We start from the raw sequence: 20,114 nt of genomic DNA on the forward strand, positions 1-20,114 counted from the left end.
TTTGAACAGTTTTAATAGCAAGTCATCTCTTTTACTGAACATCGTCATATTCAACAATGAGGGTATGATCATTAAGATTTTTGGAGTCAGTCTTCCTGGGCTCAAACACTGGCTCTTCTGTTTTCTAGCTGTGTACTATTGAGCAAGTTACCAATGAGTAAAACATGTTCATAATAATAATATTCACCTCTTAGAGTTCTTACTTTCCTTCTCTTTATGGAAATGGAGATAATAAAACTTCCTTTGTAGGACTGATGGGGGGAATGAATAAAATTGATGAATAAAGTATCTATTACAAGTCAGTGCTCAATACTGACAGCTACTTTTATTATTAAATTACTTCACTATATTGTCCTACTTTCTCTGACTTTATTCTAGGTCATCTATTTAAGGGGTGTGCCAAGCATCGGATGCAGAGCTTCAGGTATTATCAGATCATACCAATGCAAAGTAAAGCAAAATTATATCACTCCTTTTTCATAAAATACACAACTTCCATTAATATCCACAAATTCAATTTATGTTTTTGGTTTGACCTGTTATTCATACTATTATCATATTTATTGTTGAATATTGTCCTGAAGTCTTTGGGTAAAGTTTTTATTTAAAATATCTTCTGTCCACTCTCTGATAAAGTCTCAAACATCTTCTAGAAAGCCATTAATGACTCATGAACTGTGTGGACATATATCTTTGAAAACAAGCACTAGAAACCAGCATTGATGTCCAGTCACCTACCAGAATTTCACAGGGATTTCCATTAACTAAGAACAAAATAATCAATATTTTAAAAATTGTCATTGTGAGCCCACTTCTGTTTGGACCATCTAAACAAAAGTGGAAGTATTGATTCCCCCTGCCACAACATCCTCCAGTTAAAAAGTACAATATAAGTGCCAACCAGAATACAACACCTATTATTTTTGCTTTTCTTTGAAAAAAACTGATTATTGAATAACTACTCATAGTCTTAATCCTAAAATCTTTCTTTATTGGATGTATTTTTGCTGATGAAATTTCTCCATATGTTATAAAGAAAGCCTGCTAGAAGCCAGGAAATGAACATCAAACTACTGATCAAACTAATAGTGAATCAGGCTACTATTTTTACATCATTGTGAAGACTGGAACACATAAACATTATTAGGCAAAATGAAAATTATATATATATATATATATATATATATACACACACACACACACATACACACACATACACACATACTGGTTTCACCATAAAAACTGTAGGCCGCTCAAGTAAAGATAGGATAAACACTATGAGCAGTAGTCATACTTAGGATTGTAGTTATTTTAGAGTCATTGTGACCCCGTGATAGAAAAAAATTTGCCTAGCAAAACATTACTTCATGAACGCCTACTGGAAGCTGGGGATTGGACATCAAACTTTTGATCAAACTAAGGAGAATAGGTCCAAGGAAAATTATTATACCATCCCTTGTTTAATTGAGGGTGAATAAAGAAGGAAAAGCAGTTTTGTGATCTGCATAAAAACAAAACAAAAACCCCACAACTTTCAGACCAAGGGGAAAAGGGTATCATGTTGAAAACTCAATGGAAGATGAATTTTCGAATATGACTTACAGGAACTGGAAAAAACAATAAAAACTATCTTATACTGTCAGAAGGATGATGAAGCATGGTATCTTTGAAACAGGAGCAGAAATACATTAGAAGATAAAAGATTGAGAAGGAAATGCAACAGGATAGTATTTTTAAAGGATATGGATAAGTTAAGAAAGAATTTGGAATAAAGTGAGAAACAAAAATTTTAAAACACATTAAAAATTTACTCATGACTGCAAAGAATTAAGTCAATATGATATTTACAGATAACAAATATCAATTTTCTCAGATTCCAAAGTAAAAGCAATAATTGATTAAATGATAGAGAAAGAGGTAAGACATGGAAAATGGAAAATAGAAATATAATATGGAACTCCCTCTTGCGAGAGCACTGGAATCACAACTAACTGCTGAACAATCATCAATAGAGAGACACTGGAACTCACCAAAAAAAGATGCCTGACATCCAAAGACAAAGGAGAAGCCACAATGAGATGACAGGAGGGGCACAATCACAATAAAATCAAATCCCATAACCATTGGGTGGGTGACTCACAAAACTAGAAAACAATTATGCCACAGAAGTCCATCCACTGGAGTGAAGGTTCTGAGCCCCACATCAGGCTTCCCAACCTGAGGGTCTGGCAATGGGAGGAGGAATTCCCAGAGAATCAGACTTTGAAGGCTAGCGGGATTTGACTGCAGGACTTTGACAGGAGTGGGAGAAACAGAGACTGCACTCTTGGAGGGCACACACAAAGTAGTGTGTGCATCGGGACCCAGGGGAAGGAGCAGTGACCCCATAGGAGACTGAACCAGACCTACCTGCAAGCATTGGAGGGTCTCCTGCAGAGGTGGGGGATGGCTGTGGCTCACCTGGGGGACAAGGACACTGGCAGCAGAAGTTCTGGGAAGTACTCCTTGGTGTGAGCCCTCCCAGAGTCCGACATTAGCCCCACCAAAGAGCCTGTAGGCTCCAGTGCCGGGTCGCCTCAGGCTAAACAACCATCAGGGAGGGAACTCAGCCTCACCTATCAGCAAACAAGTGGATTAAAGTTTCACTGAGCTCTGCCCACCAGAGCAACACCCAGCTGTACCCACAACCAGTCCCTCCCATAAGGAAGCTTGCAAAAGCCGCTTAGATAGACTCAGCCACCAGAGGGCAGACAGCAGAAGCAAGAAGAGCTACAATCCTGCAGCCTGTGGAACGAAACTACATTCATAGAAAGACAGACAAAACAAAAATGCAGAGGACTATGTACCAGATGAAAGAATAAGATTAAACCCCGGAAAAACAACTAAATGAAGTGGAGATAGGCAACCTTCCAGAAAAAGAATTCAGAATAATGATAGTGAAGATGATCCAGGGCCTTGGAAAAAGAATGGAGGCAAAGATCGAGAAGATGCAAGAAATGTTTAACAAAGACCTAGAATAATTAGAGAACAAACAGAAGAAATAAAGAACAAACAAACAGAGATGAACAATACAATAACTGAAATAAAAAATACACTAGAAGGAATCAATAGCAGAATAACTGAGGCAGAAGAACGGGTAAGTGACCTGGAAGACAGAATGGTGGGATTCACTGCCATGGAACAGAATAAAGAAAAAAGAATGGAAAGAAATGAAGACTGCTTAAGAGATTTCTGGAACAACATTAAATGCACCAACATTCACATTATAGGGGTCCCAGAAGGAGAAGAGAGAGAGAAAGGACCCAAGAAAATATGTGAGGAGAAAAACTTCCCTAACATGGGAAAGAAAATAGCCACTCAAGTCCAGAAAGTGCAGAGAGTCCCAGGCAGGATAAACCCAAGGAGAAACACGCCGAGACACATAGTATTCAAATTCACAAAAATTAAAGACAAAGAAAAATTATTAAAAGCAACAAAGGAAAAACGACAAATAACATTCAAGGGAACTCCCATAAGGTTAACAGCTGATTTCTCAGGAGAAATTCTACAAGCCAGAAGGGAGTGGTATGATATATTTAAAGTGATGAAAGGGAAGAACTTACAACCAAGATTACTCTACTCAGTAAGGATCTCATTCAGATTCGATGAAGAAATCAAAAGCTTTACAGACAAGCAAAAGCTAAGAGAATTCAGCACCACAAAATGAGCTCTACAACAAATGCTAAAGGAACTTCTCTAAGTGGGAAACACAAGAGAAGAAAACGACCTACAAAAACAAACGCAAAACAGTTGAGAAAACGGTAATAGGAACATACATATCAATAATTAACTTAAATGTTAATAGATTAAATGCGCCAACCAAAAGACGCAGGCTTGCTGAATGGATACAAAAACAAGACCCATATTTCTTATCTACAAGAGACCCACTTCAGACCTAGGAACACTTACAGACTGAAAGTGAGGGGATGGAAAAAGATATTCCATGCAAATGGAAATCAAAAGAATGCTGGGGTAGCAATACTCAGATAAAATAGACTTTAAAATAAAGAACGTTACAAGAGACAAGGAAGGACACTACATAATGATCAAGGGATCAATCCAAGAAGGACATATAACAATTATAAATATATAGGCATCCAACATAGGAGCACCTCAATACATAAGGCAAATGCTAACAGCTATAAAAGAGGAAATCGACAGTAACAAAATAATAGTGGGGGATTTTAACACCTCACTTACACCAATGGACAGATCATCCAGACAAAATTAATAAGGAAACACAAGCTTTAAATGATACAACAGACCAGATAGACTTAATTGATATTTATAGGACATTCCATCCAACAACAGCAGATAACAGTTTCTTCTCACGTGCACACGGAACATCCTCCAGGATAGATCACATCTTGGATCACAAATCAAGCCTCGGTAAATTTAAGAAAACTGAAATCATGTCAAGCATCTTTTCCGACCACAACGTTCTGAGATTAGAAATAAATTACAGGGAAAAAAACGAAAAAACACAAACACATGGAGGTTAAACAATACGTTATGAAATAACCAAGAGATCACTGAAGAAATCAAAGAGGAAATAAAAAATACCTAGAGACATATGACAATGAAAACACGATGATCCAAAACCTATGGAATGCAGCAAGAGCAGTACTAAGAGGGAAGTTTATAGCAATACAATCTTACCTCAAGGAACAAGAAAAATCTCAAGTAAACAATCTAACCCTACACCTAAAGGAACTAGAGAAAGAACAAACAAAACCCAAAGTTAGCAGAAGGAAAGAAATCATAAAGATCAGAGCAGAAATAAATGAAATAGAAACAAAGAAAACAATAGCAAAGATCAATAAACCTAATAGCTGGTTCTTTGAGAAGATAAACAAAATTGATAAACCTTTAGCCAGACTCATCAGGAAAAGAGGGAGAGGACTGAAATCAATAAAATTAGAAATGAAAAAGGAGAAGTTACAACGGACACCGCAGAAACACAAAGCATCCTAAGAGACTACTACAAGCAACTCTACACCAATAAAATGGACAACCTGGAAGAAATGGACAAATTCTTAGAAAACTATACCCTTTCAAGACTGAACCAGGAAGAAGGAGAAAATATGAACAGGCCAATCACAAAGTACTGAAATTGAAACTGTGATTAAAAATCTTCCAACAAACAAAAGCCCAGGACCAGATGGCTTCACAGGTGAATTCGATCAAACATTTAGAGGGGAGTTAACACCCATCCTTCTCAAACTCTTCCAAAAAATTGCAGAGGGAGGAACACTCCCAAACTCATTCTAGGAGGCCACCATCACCCTGATACCAAAACCAGACAAAGTTGTTGCAAAGGAAGAAAACTAAAGGCCAATATCACTGATGAACATGGATGCAAAAATCCTCAACAAAATACTAGCAAACAGAATCTAACAGCACATTAAAAGGATCATACATCATGATCAAGTGGGGTTTATTCCAGGAATGCAAGGATTCTTCAATATACGCAAATCAATCAATGTGATACACCATATTAACAAACTGAAGGAGAAAAACCATATGATCATCTCAATAGATGCAGAGAAAGCTTTTGACAAAATTCAACACCAATTTATGATAAAAACTGTCCAGAAAGTGGGCACAGAAGGAACCTACCTCAACATAATAAAGGCCATATATGACAAACCCACAGCCAACATCATTCTCAATGGTGAAAAACTGTAAGCATTTCCTCTAAGATCAGGAACAAGACAAGGATGCCCACTCTCACCATTTTTATTCAACATAGTTTTGGAAGTCCTAGCCCCAGCCATCAGAGATGAAAAAGAAATAAAAGAAATCCAAATTGGAAAAGAAGTAAAACTGTCACTGTTTGCAGATGACATGATGCTATACATAGAAAATTCGAAAGATGCCACCAGTAAACTACTGGAGCTCATCATTGAATTTGGTAAAGTTGCAGGATACAAAATTAATACACAGAAATCTGTTGCATTTCTACACACAAACAACGAAAGATCAGAAAGAGAAATTAAGGAAATAATCTCATTTACCATCGCATTAAAAAGAATAAAATACCTAGGAATAAACCAACGTAAGGAGGTAAAAGATCTTTACTCAGAAAACTATAAGACACTGTGAAAGAAATCAAAGATGAAACAAACAGATGGAAAGATATACCATGTTCTTGGATTGGAAGAATCAATATTGTGAAAATGATTATATTACGCAAAGTAATCTACAGATTCAATGCAATCCCTATCAAATTACCAATGGCATTTTTTACAGAACTAGAACAAAAATTCTTAAAATTTGTATGGAGACAAAAAAGACCCCGAATAGCCAAAGCAATCTTAAGGGATAAAAATGGAGCTGGAGGAATCAGACTCCCTGACTTCAGATCATACTACAAAGCTACAGTAATCAAGGCAATATGGCACTGGCACAAAAATAGAAATATTGATCAATGGAACAGGATAGAAAGCCCAGAGATAAACCTACGCACCTATGGTCAACTAATCCATGACAAAGGAAGCAAGGATATACAATGGAGAAAAGACAGTTTCTCCCATAAGTGGTGCTGGGAAAACTGGACAGCTACATGTAAAAGAATGAAATTAGAACACTCCCTAACACCATACACAAAAATAAACTCCAAATGGATTAAAGACCTAAGTGTAAGACTGGACACTATAAAACTCTTAGAGGAAAACATGGGAAGAACAAGCTTTGACATAAATCACAGCAAGATCCTTTTTGACCCACCTCCTAGAGAAATAGAAATAAAAACAAAAATAAACAAATGGGACCTAATGAAACTTCAAAGCTTTTGCGCAGCAAAGGATACTATAAACAAGACGAAAAGACAACCCTCAGAATGGAAGAAAATATTTGCAAGGGAATCAATGGACAAAGGATTAATCTCCAAAATATATAAACAGCTCCTGCAGCTCAATGTTAAAAAAACAAACAACCCAATCCAAAAATGGGCAGAAGACCTAAATAGACATCTCTCCAAAGAAGACATACAGATGACCAAGAAGCACATGAAAGCTGTTCAACATCACTAATTATTAGAGAAATGCAAATCAAAACTACAATGAGGTATCACCTCACACCAGTTAGAATGGGCATCATCAGAAAATCTACAAACAACAAACGCTGGAGAGGGTGTGGAGAAAAGGGAACCCTCTTGCACTGTTGGTGGGAATGTAAACTGACACAGCCACTATGCAGAACAGTATGGAGGTTCCTTAAAGAACTAAAAATAGAATTACCATATGACCCAGCAATCCCACTACTGGGCATATACCCTGAGAAAACCATAATGCAAAAAGACACATGCACCCCAATGTTTATTGCAGCACTATTTACAATAGCCAGGTCATGGAAGCAACTTAAATGCCCATCGACAGATGAATGGATAACGAAGTATGGTACATATATACAATGGAATTGCTCAGCCATAAGAAGGAATGAAGTTGGGTCATTTGTAGAGATGTGGATGGACCTAGAGACTGCCATACAGAGTGAAGTAAGTCAGAAAGAGAAAAACAAATATCGTATATTAACTCATATATGTGGACTCTAGAAAAATGGTACAGATGAACCAGTCTTCAAGGCAGAAATAGAGACACAGATGTAGAGAACAAATGTACGGATACCAAAGGGAGAAAGTGGAGGGGGTGGTGATGGTGGTGGTGGGATGAATTGGGAGATTGGGATTGACATATATACACTAATATGTATAAAGTGGATAAGTAATAAGAACCTGCTGTATAAAAATAAATAAATAAATAAAATTCAATATTCCTAAAAAATAAATATGGGAATAATTTCTCTTCTGAAAGAAGAAATCACCAAGTATTATAGAAAGCAGTATTCCTAAACTGGAATTATGCATACTTAATGGGATTCTTAAATTATAGTAAAAATCGATGAAGAGCAGCCCATTCTATGAACTATACTGATAATCTAGTTTGCATTACAAGAATAAAGTAGAATCCATCAAGCATTCAGAAAATAATAATACACATAAGATTGAAACACATAAGTAAGATATTTAGGGCATTAGAATTTTTCTCCTGCAGTATCAAATTCCAGAATTCAATAGAGAATTTTGGAAGGAAAAATTTGTGAACTAAGAATTTTACTCCAATTAAATTTCCTTTCGTGTGAGGGTTACAGAAATACAAACTGATATGAAACCACGGGAGAAATACATCATACATACAAATGTAAAAATGTTGGTGTGTGATGTAATCCACCCACTCTACAGAAAGGTTAAAATTAATAACCCAGGATTGCATAAATCATATAATAATAATAGTAATAATACATTTTATCAATTACAGAATACCCAAGGTACCATAAATATTAAAAAGAAACATTACTTCAGCAAACCATATCTGATTGACAATTCTAATGTACTTAAACATTACTCTAATGTACCTTTTTTATCTGATGCTTAAAAGCAAACTACTTTATTATTATCCCTTACTATGCAAACCAATATGCAATTCTACAGAAGAAATTCTTCTCTAAGAACACTTCACCTGTCAGAGTTTAGTATTGTTTGGTATCATAGCAAAGTAATTCACAGAAATCATATATGCATATATATCTATATAGATATATAATTATATATATATCATAATTTACACATATTACACTCACATGAAACAACTGGGAAAATAAATCTCATATATAAACATTGAAATGTTGGTGATGATGTAGGAAAATATAAATTTGTATATAAAACCAAAAACCAAAATAAATGAAAGTATTATGGCCATTATTGTTGGCTCCTTTCTAGATTTCTTCATTTGCTGAATTTTCTTTGATAAACATGTACTACTTTTAAATTAAAAAAAAAAAAAGCAATTCATAAAAAATTAGTTTTGGCCAGTCACTCTTGTTAATCCATATAACTGTATCTTTACTTATTTAAATGGTTTTCAGAACTAGTATAGGATATATTGATTTTTATTCTATTAGATTAGGTCCATTGTTCTGGTTAGTCAAAGTTTTTTCAAATGGATCTTATTACCTAATTTATTTACTACCAGGTCCAGCCTAATGTCATCCACTAATTTGATGAGCATGTCCTCAATCTTTTATCCAAACCTTAAATTAGAACCAAGAGCAGAGCCAAGAGAATCTCACTCTATCTTGATATAAATCCATTCATTAGTAATCCTTGGTCATGATTCAACCAATGACTAATTTACCTAACTGCCCTTGACTCACATTCATATTCTTCCCCTCTTATTCACAAGTCTATAATGAGGAATTAACATAAACACCTTACTGATTTTCACATATGTCCTAAGGATTACTTTCCTCTGATCTACTAATGTGATATACTTGTCAAAGAAGACTAGGATAGTCAAATATCTTGTTCATACCTATGTATCTAAATGAAAATGTTGCTGATGAATTTATAAACATGTCAAAAATATGTAAAAAAAAGTTTATTCTTTATACCCATTAAAATAAAACCTCTCATTATCTCAAAATACTAAAAAACATTTTACCAGTTGACTAAGTATTATGAGAGTGTATAACATGACATGAAATTAGCGTTAACTCACCAAATACTTTTTAAGCCTTCTAAAATACTTTTAAAACAATACTTTTTTAAAAAATTATAAGGAAAAGCCATTTCAAAAAGCTGAAAAAGTAAACCTGAAAACTACAAAAAATGATTAAGTTGTTGCCATTGTGAACATTTTCTGGAAAATACATTTTTTAAAAAGTCAAAGGGTTTGGTTGATATAAGTACCCTAAGAATCAGAGACAGCAAAAAAGGAGTGAGGGAGCCAGAGGCTTTAAACAAAGAAACTCAACTCCATTTAATGGCAACAAGCTACCCTGTCCAGGGACCCACAGGAATATCAGAAATCAACAAATACGATAGGCTTATTCTCATTAAAGAATACGAAGCATATAGTGGCCACCGAATGCACCATTCCTATGTGCACTAAGGATTTGCTATCATTTTACTACATATATTATAAATACTAAATAATACCTAGAAATAATTATTTGAAAAATTTTAATGATAAAATTACAGCTTGCTATTTTTTATTATTCTATTGTCACACAATCTTCAAATAATTCTTGGCCTAACATGCACATGATTGCTCTAATTGTGTATTCACCGGCTAGAGTACCAATTTAATTCTACTTTTCGAGTTCTACAATGTAAAGTGTTGCCAGAGCTGATTTCTCAGTGAAGAATTTCAAAAGAATAGCTGAATTCTTTCACCCCTAGGTAACTTACAAAGACCCACAGTCTTATCTCTGCCTAGTGGGCTATAGAAATTAATGTATTCCTTGACTGAATAAAAGGTACATGAATGAATGAGTGGAACATAAATGAATGGTCAATTTCTCATCAAGAATTAATAAAAATGGAAAGGGAGAAAAAAAGGAGAAAGTGTACTATTGTAGAAAAAATGCTTAAATCAACTATAAATCAGTAATAGTTAGACAGGTTTCTGGATGGATTTTCCTGTCCTTAGACTAAACAAATATGAAGCTCCTGGGGCAAAACTCAAGTATTATCTGTTTGGTCTAATCTTGAACTCTTTCTAGCAAATGTAATTATATATCTTTAACATTTTAATTGCTGAAGTGTATAACATGTTAAGTATTTTCGTGGGATTGAAAAACACTTTCTGTTTAGGGTTTCATCAAATTGTATTTATAGGACATTATTTAGGAATTTTTGCTAGTGCAAATCCTAGCAAACTGGTAATATTTTGGCTTTAAAGTAGATAAACCAGGGTTCAAAATCCAAATGCAGCTCTAACTAGCTACTGGATCTCAGATAAATAACTATCAGTGAAATAACTTTATTGTAGTATTTCAATATAATCATGTAAATAAAGCAAATGTCACTTTGATTCATATAGTTTACCATTCATTAATATATGCAACTTACTTAGGCTATCAGTTTATTTGTAATCACAGATATTAATTCCTTATTAATTTGCAGAATACAAGGCTGTTCAAGCACTTAGAAAGTGGCAAAGAAGTCCATGTATGTTCGAGCTAATCATACTGCTTAAAAAAATTTCCCATAGTAGGCTTTATTTTGTTTTCAGCCAGTTGGTAGGAGAACACTGTCCTGCCAAAATCAGAGCAGGCTGGAAGACTGTCATTCTGCAATGGCTCAATTAAAAAAAACAAAAAAACACCTAAACTAAAATATTCACAGCTAATCCTGTTACCCTGTTGTAGCATCACCACCCAGGGACAAATGAAGTGTTTGGCACACCAGAAATGCTAGAATTCTAATTTGTTCCATCCAACTTAATCCTCAATTTGCATATGTGGTTTGGATTGCTTTACTGACCTCCCTGCCCCATGTCATCTTCCATCTTCTGTAAAATTGGATTGCCTATCCATAATTTCATTCATCTATTTAAGCAAGTTCCTTTGGTCTTGCTCTTATGTGTCTCTTCATATGAAGAATAGGTTTAGATCCATGTTATTTCTGATTTTATTAAACCAGTGGTTTTTAATTAGGGGCAATTTACCATCACCCCTCCCCCAATGCCAATGTCTGGAGACCTTTTTTTTGTTACAACTTGGTGAGGGGAGCTACTGATATCTAGAAGATGGAGGACAGAATACTGCTAAACATCCTACAATACACAGGACAGACCCTCACAACAAAGATTTAGCCTGTTCAAAATGTCAGCAGTGCTGAAGTTGAGAAACGAGAAACTGTACATTAAAAATAGATACTGAGGTCCATCATGTACTCTTCTAGGTGGTAACAATAGAGTGAATACGACAGAGAAAATCCCTGCTCTCATGAAGCTTACATTTTAATAAGAATTATAGAAAATAAACAGATAAATAGCTAATATAGTTTTAGAATGGGCAAGTGCCATAAAAATAAAACAGTAAATGAATCAACTGTGAGTGATGGAAGAGGTAGGGATGGAGATAGGAGCTAGAATATTATATTCAATAGAAAAACACATGATTGCCATATAATGTTCATTTCCACCCATCCTCTCTCATTAGTTTTACTTTCTTTCATACAATTACCTTGGTCATAAATTAAGCAGAAAAAAAAAAAAAAAGACAGGAAAGACATCACACATTTATTAAACACACACTTGCCAGCCTTCAGGCTATTTTTTGGTGTGTTTTGATTATAGTAGGCTTGATTTCATAAAATTGGAAAATATAGATTTTAATCTAAGTATTTGCCTACATAGATTAACCTATCTAGCTCTTCTATGGAGGGTTTTACTTTAATTTCAACTTTTTAAAACAAGAATCACTCAAAAAATGTTATTGAAGATGAACAAAAAGTACAATCTAGAAAGCAATGTTATCTAAAACCCTAGGTCAAAAAACAGTTAAGACAAGGATAAGGGAAATACAAAAACACTCAGGAAAAGATGGTATACTCCATGTAATTGTTGTTGATCAAAATCCACATAATGCAGATGGAGCTGGCAAACCTTTTACAAAGTAACTCAAGCTGCATTGTGATTTAGAAACAGGTAATTCATGAGATTAAGGTGCCCTTTATATATCATCAGGAAGCAGTCAACCTAAAATGTAATCAACGTAAAATAAGCCATAAATTTAGAAAAGTTATGAAAGTATATTGAAAAAAGAATGAATGAGGCTGTAAAGATGAGTACAAATGAACAACGCTCAGCAATGAGCCTGTCCAGAGATGTGCTGGAGGGGAAGGATGCGTCCGTGAGTCTCCCTCACTGTGGAGATGCATCTCTAACCTTTACCCAGATTAGGGTGTCAATTCAGCCGATGAATCTTTCACAAATATTCTGATTATAGTTCGCTAAAAAGATACGAAATGAACTACTGGTACCCAATCGAGTCTGTACTGAACCCCTTTTTTCTAGTACCAAAGAGCCTCAAAAATGGACATTTTATTTGTGTTTGATCTAAAAATACCTACTTACATTTCTCTGCATACTCTGTAACATACGTGTGTTTGTTTTAATACAAACATTTTTAAATGGCTTAACTAATTCCTGATAGAAAAAATAAAATTTTGTAGTAAAATTAGTACTCTAAGGCTATGCAACATGTACCCACACATACTCTCAAAGTACTTTAGTTTGGAAATGACAGTTTAGGCTGCCAGCTGGAATAAAAATATATATTCTCCTAAAGCTACAACTTACCAAGTAGATTTTTCAATATTAATTAAGTTTTCCAATTGCCTCGATTCTTGGAACAGGATCTCCTGACACTGGACACGGATGTTTTGCTATGATAACAGACTGATTCCCAATACAAATTAGTAAACTGGCATTTTCATTTACAAACCCGTCTGAGAATGTTGGTTATATGACTTGCACATTTGTCTCTACTAATTATCATATCAGCCTTTCACAGGCTAAAGAACCAGATGCTATATCCAATGGTTCTGAGTTAAGAACACTATCTCATGTAATTCATCTGTAAACAGGCGACCAGTTTGCATCTATGCCTTCGTTGGCTTCTGTGTGTGAAAGAGGAAACCCAGTGAGAAAGACGAGAAACACAGAAGGGAGCTAATGTATCCTTCTCTCCCTGCCAGCCCTTACTTCAAAACTTTAAATCCTAGACTATTTAATCACTCCCTCAACCAAACAAAATTGTACCCATCTAACCAACACCTTACCATTAACGTTGGGACAGAGAGAGAGTATAGTCTATTACCAACAGATGTTAACAAAAGATTAATTCTACACACAAAGACCCAAGAATATACAAAACACGTGTAACTGTAGGTCTGCATCATCATGTAAGCTGTAGAGCTCCATCCAGTGAAGGTCTAGGAGTAGTGTCTCAGTTGAATCTCATGGTATCTCAGTTGTTAACATATGGCCCCCGTGATAGCCTTTGTCTGGCTCCTTTACTTCTCTGCTTTCCTCCCCTCTCTCTCACTCCTCTCAGGACATTCAGTCTCCTAACCTTTAGCTCCCTGATTTCCTCTCACCTCACCCTGAAAATGAGTAGCTTTATTTCATTATGTGCTTGGTCTTCAGAATTGGTAGATGTCATTCAAGAGCTTCTGCTTCTGTTATTAGAAGGGAGTATTAGGGTTGTGGATTCTTTGTGTAGAAAAAGGCTAAAGGGAACCTTTAACAAAGGCCTCTTTCTATCATCTTTATCTTAACATGTGGTAGGAAAACGTGGGAGTAGAATGAGAGTGAATGAGAGTAAATATACAAATATATACCTCTATAAGGCAGACTATTAAAAAAAATTCATTTGACTGATAATCTTAAAAACAAAAAACTTGAGATACAAGGAGCACTAGAATTAGCCCCTGTGAATGCAGGAAAAAAATACTAATAGGCAAGGCTGTCCAGAATCCTGTTGCTATGTTGTCTTACTTTCTCTCCCCATCACTCTGTAGTGCATTTTATGATACAGAGCCAGAAGCTATTTTAAGACACGATACTTCTACTTTTGAAAAATCCTGGAAACAGAGCTGATGGTTTTATTTCATATCAAGTAACCAGATAGAAAGGTAGCTGATAAATAGCCTGTTTGCCAGCTAGAAAAGGGGGCATGACAATTTAGATGGTATGAGTTCCTGACATGTCTTCTAGAACCTCTCAGTGATACACAAGTTGGTTACCTCACTACCACTCAACATCTTGTAACTGCCTGGAACTAATATTTAGCATCTCTTACATTTTATTTTAGGACTAAAAGACAGAATAATGGTTTGAAAAGGGAGAATGATGTGGATACTTCTCTAATAGAGTACAGTATTAGTATGTAGAAAAGAAGTGTTAAATATGTTTCACTTTGTTGGAGCAGCCAGGACTCAAGTATAATGTCCCATGTAAGAAGTTCACTATGGCCCAACTAAAAGTAGATATTTTTTAGTACACTGTGAAGGGTTCTGTTTATTTTGCCAAGTTGACTTAAGATTTATAATTACTGGACTTCCCTGGTAGTGCAGTGGATAGGAATCCGCCTGACAGTACAGGGGACACAGGTTCAATCCCTGGTCCGGGAAAATCCCACATGCCGTGGAGCAACTAAGCCCGTGCGCCACAACTACTGAGCCTGGGCTCTAGAGCCCACGAGCCACAACTACTGTGCCAACGTGACGCAACTACTAAAGCCTGTGCACCTAGAGCCCGTGCTCTGCAACAAGAGAAGCCACTGCAATGAGAAGCCCACATGCCACACCGAAGAGTAGCCCCCGCTCACCACAACTAGAGAAAGCCCACGCGCAGCGACAAAGACCCAATGCAGCCAAAAATTTTAAAATTAAAAAAAAAAAGACAATTAAATAGTGACATAATATTTGATAAATATTTTTAAAAAATACTTGGTAATTTTTTATGTGTAATTGATAGTACAACAACACATAAAAAGAAAAGATATGGACCTATAATGTATGTCATATATGATGGTCAAATTGCTACTGACAGCAAAGATAATTTAAGGAAATCACTAACTTTATAGCTGAAAAGCCTTAGAGTCTCATGTCCAGAAAGCAGACCATTTCTTGATAACTCATGAATGGGTTACCACATAGCACTGTACCCCAGAAAGCCAATACTTTCACTCTGTTGATCATTTGTGGATACTTTTCTTAATTACTTGCATCTAGGAGATATTGAACTATTAATAGCATGTACTTTAATTAATTGCTTTGTTTTCTATTTCTATTTCTATTAATTGCAACTATTTTTTTATTTCCTTGGCATAAAATCTGCAACAACTTTTGACATACAAATACTTAATCAACTTTCAAGGGGAAAAGTCTGAGAAAGAAGAGACTACCCTGCCTACTCCCACCACTGAGGCAACTGCAAGAAATGATTGCTCAAGAGGGATGAAATGCAAAGCCTCAAGCTTCTTCAGAACTGCTGACCAAAACTGCTTTGTTTTGTCTTAAAAACAAAGCTTTCTTTAAACCTAGGTTTTCTCCTCTGGAAAATGGGCATATTGTATACCCTGATATGGACATTTACAAATAAAAATAAATAATTCCTCCTGAGTGAAAAAGAACAAAAAACAAAGCCTTCTAGAACTACAGAATGTAAGAGCTAATTATTAGTTAATTAAAAATGAATCCAGAGGAGCTTCAAGATGGCAGAAGAGTAAGACGTGGAGATCACCTTCCTCCCCACAGATACATCAGAAATACATCTACATGTGGAACAACTCCTACAGAACACCTACTGAACTCTGGCAGAAGACCTCAGACCTCCCAAAAGGCAAGAAACTCCCCACGTACCTGGGTAGGGCAAAAGAAAAAAGAAATAACAGAGACAAAAGAATAGGGACGGGACCTGCACCAGTGGGAGGGAGCTGTGAAGGAGGAAAGGTTTCCACACACTAGGAAGCCCCTTCGCGGGTGGAGACTGCGAGTGGCGGAGGCGGGGAGCTTCGGAGCCACAGAGGAGAGCGCAGCAACAGGGGTGCGGAGGGCAAAGCGGAGAGATTCCCGCACAGAGGATCGGTGCCGACCAGCACTCAGCAGCCCGAGAGGCTTGTCTGCTCACCCGCCGGGGCGGGCGGGGCTGGGAGCTGAGGCTCGGGCTTCGGAGGTCAGATCCCAGGGAGAGGACTGGGGTTTCCTGCGTGAACACAGCCTGAGGGGGTTAGCGCACCACAGCTAGCCGGGAGGGAGTCCAGGAAAGTCTGGAGCTGCCAAAGAAACAAGAAACTTTTTCTTGCATCTTTGATTCCTGGGGCTCGAGGAGAGGGTATTAAGAATGCCGCTTAAAGGAGCCCCAGAGACCAGTGCGAGCCGCAGCTATCAGTGCAGATCCCAGAGACGGGCATGAGACACTAAGGCTGCTGCTAAAGCCACCAAGAAGCCTTTGTGCAAGCACAGGTCACTATCCACACCTCCCCTCCCGGGAGACTGTGCAGCCCGCCACTGCCAGGGACCCGTGACCCAGGGACAACTTCCCTGGGAGAACACACGGTGCGCCTCAGGCTGTTGCAACGTCACGCAGGCCTCTGCCATCGCAGGCTTGCCCCGCACTCTGTACCCCTCCCTCCCCCCAGCCTGAGTGAGCCAGAGCCCCCGAAGCAGCTGCTCCTTTAACCCCGTCCTGTCTGAGCAGGAACAGAGGCCCTCAGGCGACCTACACGCAGAGGCGGGTCCAAATCCAAAGCTGAACCCCAGGAGCTGTGCAAATAAAGAAGAGAAAGGGAAATCTCTCCCACCAGCCTCAGGAGCAGTGGATTAAACCTCCACAATCAACTTGATGTGCCCACATCTGTGGAATACCTGAATAAACAACGAATCATCCCAAATTGAGGAGGTGGACTTTGGGAGCAACAATATACATATATTTTTCCCTTTTTCTCTTTTTGTGAGTGTGTATGTGTATGCTTCTGTGTGTCATTTTGTCTGTATAGCTTTGCTGTTACCATTTGTTCTAGGGCTCTGTCCGTTTTTTTTTGTTTTCTTATTTTTAGTATAGTTTTGAGCGTTTGTTATCATTGTCAGATTTGTTTTTTGGTTTGGTTGCTCTCTTCTTTTTCTTTAATTACTTTTAAATTTTTTTAATAATTATTTTTAACTTTTTATTTTAATAACTTTTTAATTTTATTTTATTTTAGCTTTTTCATTCTTTCTTTCTTTTTTTCTCCCTTTTACTCTGAGCCATGTGGATGACAGGCTCTTGGCGCTCCACCCAGGCATCAGGGCTGTGCCTCTGAGGTGGGAGAGCCAAGTTCAGGACACTGGTCTACCAGAGACCTCCCAGCTCCACGTAATATCAAACAGTGAAAATCACCCAGAGATCTCCATCTCAACGCCAAGACCCAGCTCCACTCAATGACCAGCAAGCTACAGTGCTGAACACCCTATGCTAAACAACTAGCAAGACAGGAACACAACCCCACCAATTAGCAGAGAGGGTGCTAAAATCATAATAAGGTCACAGACAGCCCAAAACACACCACCAGACGTGGATCTGCCCACCAGAAAGACAGGATTCAGACTCATCCACCAAACACAGACACTAGTCCCCTCCACCAGGAAGTCTACACAACCCACTGAACCAACCTTAGCCACTGGGGGCAGACACCAAAAACAACGGGAACTACGAACCTGCAGTCTGCGAAAGGGAGACCCCAAACACAGTAAGTTAAGCAAAATGAGAAGACAGAGAAACACACAGAAGTTGAAGGAGCAAGGTAAAAACCCACCAGAGCTAACAAATGAAGAGGAAATAGGCAGTCTACCTGAAAAAGAATTCAGAATAATGATAGTAAAGATAATCCAAAATCTTGGAAATAGAATGAAGAAAATACAAGAAACGTTTAATGAGGACCTAGAAGACCTAAAGAGCAAACAAACAATGATGAACAACACAATAAATGAAATTAAAAATACTTTAGAAGGGATCAATAGCAGAATAACTGAGGCAGAAGAATGGATAAGTGACCTGGAAGATAAAATAGTGGAAATAACTACCGCAGAGCAGAATAAAGACAAAAGAATGAAAAGAAATGAAGACAGTATCAGAGACCTCTGGGACAACATTAAACACATAAACATTTGAATTATAAGGGTCCCAGAAGAAAAAGAGTAAAAGAAAGGGACTGAGAAAATATTTGAGGAGATTATAGTTGAAAACTTCCCTAATATGGGAAAGGAAATAGTTAATCAAGTCAAGGAAACACAGAGAATCCCATACAGGAAAAATCCAAGGAGAAACACTCCAAGACACATATTAATCAACCTGTCAAAAATAAAATACAAAGAAAAAATATTAAAAGCAGCAAGGGAAAAACAACAAATAACACACAAAGGCATCCCCATAAGGTTAACAGCTGATCTTTCAGAAGAAACTCTGCAAGCCAGAAGGGAGTGGCAGGACATATTTAAAGTGATGAAAGGGAAAAACCTACAACCAAGATTACTCTACCCAGCAAGTATCTCATTCAGATTTGATGGAGAAATTTAAAACTTTACAGACAAGCAAAACCTAAGAGAATTCAGCACCACCAAACCTGCTTTACAACAAATGCTAAAGGAACTTCTCTAGGTAGAAAACACAAGACAAAGAAAAGACTTACAATAACAAACCCAAAGCATTTAAGAAAATGGTAATAGGAACATACGTATCGATAATTACCTTAAATGTAAATGGATTGTGTGCTCCAACCAAAAGACATAGACTGGCTGAATGGATTCAAAAACAAGGCCTGTATATATGCTGTCTACAAGAGACCCACTTCAGACCTAGGGACACATTCAGACTGAAAGTGAGGAGATGGAAAAAGATATTCCATGCAAATGGAAATCAAAAGAAAGCTGGAGTAGCAATTCTCATATCAGAAAAAATAGACTTTAAAACAAACACTATTACAAGAGACAAAGACACTACATAATGATCAAGTGATCAATACAAGAAGAAGATATAACAAATGTAAATATTTATGCACCCAACATAGGAACACCTCAATACATAATGCAAATACTAACAGCCATAAAAGGGGAAATCGACAGTAACACAATCATAGTAGGGGACTTTAACACCGCACTTTCACCAATGGACAGATCATCCAAAATGAAAAAAAATAAGGAAACACAAGCTTTAAATGATACATGAGACAAGATGCACTCAATTGATATTTATAGGACATTCCATCCCAAAACAACAGAATACACTTTCTTCTCAAGTGCTCCTGGAACACTTTCTAGGATAGATCGTATCTTGGGTCACATATCAAGCCTTGGTAAAGTTAAGAAAATTGAATTCTATCCAGTATCTTTTCCGACCACAATGCTATCAATTACAGGGAAAAAACTGTAAAAACTACAAACACATGGAGGCTAAACAATACACTATTTAATAACCAAGAGATCACTGAAGAAATCAAAGAGGAAATCAAAAAACACCTAGAAACAAATGACAATGAAAACACGATGATGCAAAACCTATGGGATGCAGCAAAAGCAGTTGTAAGAGGGAAGTTTATAGCTATACAAGCCTACCTTAAGAAACAAGAAACATCTCAAATAAACAACCTAACCTTAAACCTAAAGCAATTAGAGAAAGAAGAACAAAAAACCCCAAAGTTAGCAGGAGGAAAGATATCATAAAGATCAGATCAGAAATAAATGAAAA

At 36.8% G+C, this 20,114-nt stretch overlaps 1 long non-coding RNA gene across 1 annotated transcript in view; it reads right to left on the reverse strand.

Annotated features, from left to right (window-relative positions):
• Window positions 1–850: 850 nt before the first annotated feature.
• The window catches only part of LOC309659065, a 659,967-nt gene continuing 640,703 nt past the window's right edge, over window positions 851–20,114 (reverse strand). Inside the window, exon 2 of the long non-coding RNA XR_014262560.1 lies at window positions 851–6,655. This is a non-coding gene — a long non-coding RNA (uncharacterized lncRNA). The remainder of the gene's footprint in view (window positions 6,656–20,114) is intronic.

This window comes from Balaenoptera physalus, assembly GCF_965194825.1.
Source record: "Balaenoptera physalus genome assembly, chromosome: 3".
Lineage (NCBI taxonomy): Eukaryota > Metazoa > Chordata > Mammalia > Artiodactyla > Balaenopteridae > Balaenoptera > Balaenoptera physalus.